General features: G+C 40.6%; 1 pseudogene; it reads right to left on the bottom strand.

The window, feature by feature from the left end:
• Positions 1-350: 350 nt before the first annotated feature.
• On the bottom strand, positions 351-1,291 carry LOC147747961 (uncharacterized; annotated as a pseudogene).
• Positions 1,292-4,054: the final 2,763 nt, after the last annotated feature.

Below are 4,054 nucleotides of genomic sequence, written 5' to 3'. Positions count from 1 at the left end.
ATAGTAGATAATTCGTTACTGGCTTCTGATGGAAGAGAAACAAGAGAAATGAAACCGTCATCTAACGCAATGGGATCATCTGATCCAGGTTTTAGGATTATCTTAAATTTGGCAAGATCTCTCCACCCTACTATGTTTTCACCCCTTTCTACCACATAAACTTTGGTTTTGATACTTCTACCTTTTATGCTCAGAATATCTTCAAAATAACCGAACATATTAATCTTAAATTCCCCGAATGCTGTAGGATTAACGTCAGATGGGAATAAATCCACATTAGGCCAATACTTCAAATATTTGCTGTCAGAAATTATTGTAAAGGGCAAACCCGAATCTGCCATGATATTGAGCTAAACTTCGCCTACCTTTGCAACTCCGATTGGACCCTTTGTGTGACTGTCGCCATCATCTAGAGCTAGAACAATATTGGAACACATATTCTCATCAAAATCATCTACTACATTAATGTTTGTTCTAACGTTGTATTTTTGGTCCAATTTTCCACACACGCTTGCAAAATGTCCTACCTTTTGGCAGCTTGTGCATCTTTTCTTACTTGCTGGACAACTTACGGAATCGGCTTTGTGATTAAGAGAACCACATGTAAAACATACAATAGGGGAAGAATTGGAATTATAGTTAGAACTGTAAGATTTGTTAGTACCGATTTCTTTCCGTCTTCTGTCGTTTACATAAGAAACGTTAGAACATGAAGCTTCATTTACTTTAGCCAATTCTTTTCTGCCTTCCAGTGAACGTGCGATTCCCTTGGCGATATCTACCACCTCAGACAATGTGGGTTTTTTACAGGCAAGTAACGCTCCTGAATTTTATGCTCAAAACAGTGAAATACAAATTGGTCATGGATGTATATATCTGCCATGTCGCCAAAATCGCATTTAGTGGCTAACACCCTTAAGCTACCAATATACTCTTCTACATTTTCTGACTCTAATTGTTTCCTCAACGCAAAACGATGTCTGCCCACCATAATGTTCTCTTCCTGGTCAAATTGCTTTTCTAAACTTTTCACGGCCTCCTGAAATTCCTCAAGGGGATTAAACTGTCCCGGATCAGGTTCATATTCTGGTAGGCTTTCAAACATTTCTTGGCCAGCAACTCCTAAAAGTCCAAAAAGAATAGCTTTTTTCCGTTCAGCCTCATATTTCTTGCCATTAATCGCAACCAAATAATTTTCGAAAGCCTTGTACCAGTTCTTCCATTTCATCACAGGTTTACCTGGAACTTCAAGAAAATGAGCTGGAGCATTGAAAATACTTTCATTGGACATGACTTGAATTTCTTCCCCTGCCTCTCTTTTAATTAAGAAATCAATTGTGATTTTGTCTATTAATTGGAATTACATTGCATAGAAACACACTAAATATATTACTGTACCAACTGTTACTTGAATCGTTCACTCAACTTGAAATGTTCTCAATTCGAAATGACAGGAAGAAAGATAACACTTTGAATGTGACTGGTTACGAAGAAAAGAAGCGTCTTTCACTCATTCAATAAGCAGTTCTGTCCGTTTACACCTTCTTTAATAACAATTATATCCGTTTACCTTCCGTTCTGCTAAGCGATGGAAATGCACACTTTGTTCACTTATTTTATGATTTTAATTAGCTAAAAAACATGCACAACGAAATGTGCTGCTGACAGGAAACGAGTTGCTGATTCAAAATGGCTTCACGTACTTACATCACCGGCGCAATGACGTACTCACACGGCGTGAATTGCCGATGATGCTGAATCAAGAGCTGTCGTATGACGAATGCCGTCAGCTGAGAAATGACTGTTTTTACCCTTGACAAACTTAACGGCAATTGATCTCTCCACAGCAACATTTTTCTTTTCAGCCTACTGAAATCCTATAAACGCTGAAAAACATATGTGAAAATATCACGGAAAAGACAATGTTTTCACCTCAAAAACGTGACTACTCTCACTTGCCTGAAAAATAACTTTAGGAAACTACACTGGCAGGACGTCCTTCCTCGATATATTTTCTGAAACTGGACTCCTGAACACATCTGTTACTATTCCACTCGATGAAACACAGAAAAAAGGCAGAATTATTTTTAAGAAAAGCTCCCTACTAGAATTGAAAAGCAGATACCTGCCTCGGAAAGAAGAATCGAAATCCTGAAGAAATTCCTCCACAAGCTCTAGATGAAATCGATCCCGTACCTCGTCGCCATTTGTTGTGAAATGAGATGAAGAGTTTCCAGAAGAAAGGAATGAATTTAGGAATTTTATTTGACAAGTGCAAGAGCCTGTACGGGAGAGGTGACTACGCAGAGTCAGGGTGTATCCTGCTTGATCAGTCTCTGACGTCCGTTTTATACATGCTTGACATTCTTGGTGCGCGCGTGCCTAGCAACCAATAGGAAAGTAATGCAGCATTTAACAACTAGAACCACAACAAGGGCCATTTCAACTCGCTCCACCACTGGCAGGGCTGATGGTGCGAGCGGCCTGAGCCGATGCTCCCCTAAGCACAGCCATCTCCCTCTCCCTCTCCTCTCATCGGGCACAGCTCCCCGCTCATCTCCGCTGCCAGGACTTCCTCCTCCCCGCCTTTTCACTGAATTTCCCTGGCAACCAGTTCTCAGCGGACAGATCCTGTCGCAACGCTGCCGATGCCTCTGTATTTTCTGCAGATGGCCGCAGAGGAGCCGAGCTGAGGCTCTCTTTCCCTGACCATCCCCCGCCTCCGGACTTGACTGCTGCTGCTGTTCCCTACTGCTAGCCCGCCTACCTCGCCTCCCGTAAGACGTCTGGAACTATTTGGAGGTTTATTTATTTGATTTGATTTGAGCAGAGGTAAGAACTATTCTTTTTGAACTTTTGCACTAGGACTCTTATGCACCCCGCCATTTTGGGACCATCTCATAAAGACACTCTTGTCCTATCCGCCCTCTTAGCGACCTTGGTCAGTACCTCCGGTCTCGCCTGTCTCTAGCTCAGCTCAGCTACCTTTTGATCATCTTTCTTCTCCACTAATCTACTCACATTTGTGAATAATGCTGAATCCCCCTGCTCCCATCACTCATCACCCCCTCCCCTACCTCGCCCCTCACTCACTATCTTTTTACCTACCCCATTCCTTTCCTCTCTCCCCTAGCCTGCTTTTTCCCTATGCCTGAGCCATGCTTCTGTAACTCATAAATATATATATGTAAATAGGTAATATAAAATTGTCCAAGCCTAATCGCTGTTAAATGTAATCCTGAGTGAATTTACTATTATTTGCATATATAGAACTCTAACCACTAGTATATGTAGTAGATCTTTGTACTTACTACCATTTCTATGTGATTTTAGAGTTTTTCCGTTTGTATCTCTTCCTTGAGTGACTTTACAACTTTGTACATTTGCAGTTTTTTTCTGTTAACATCTTCTCCTTGAGTAACTTTACAACTTGTACATTTGCAATTTTTCTCTGTTTCTATCTCTTATGTAACTCGTGTAATCCAAAACCCTTATGTAACGCAACTGGTTCTCTTGTAAAGCGCTCTGACACCTTCTGGTAATGTTCGCGCTATATAAAATCGCATTAAATAAATAAAAATACATAAATAAATAAATTGAAAACCCAATAGTACATTTTCTTTGTGCCAGTGAAAATCATATTTGATGTGCCTTAAACTTAAATTGAGTTTCTAGAACTGTTCCAATCCAAGCACATCTGCCTGGTAGGAAGCACCCGTACTGTTCTATTAAAATGTTTCTTTCCCCAAATGCAACATTTTTATTGCAAGCACATGGTCACCATGCCTAGACAGTAACATGTTTTATATTGTTTTCCTTTTTCAGACACGCATGTTTGCAGCAATAATAAACAAAACAAAAAAAAATATTGGGATTTGCCAATGCTTGTTGGAGCAGGGTAGCAAATTAGAAGTCCGTACTGGCCACTCTTTCTACTTCTCTGCCACTTTCCCCCGCAGCCTGCGTACGCTTTCGTTGGAGGTTATAAAACATCAGCTAGGGGGCGTTAAGAAGAAAATGCTTCAACATGAATGACCTGACGTAAAGGTCACGT

Source organism: Lissotriton vulgaris, chromosome 1_1, assembly GCF_964263255.1.
Source record: "Lissotriton vulgaris chromosome 1_1, aLisVul1.2, whole genome shotgun sequence".
NCBI classification, from domain to species: domain Eukaryota; kingdom Metazoa; phylum Chordata; class Amphibia; order Caudata; family Salamandridae; genus Lissotriton; species Lissotriton vulgaris.
This window is presented reverse-complemented; position numbering and strand designations above follow the sequence as displayed.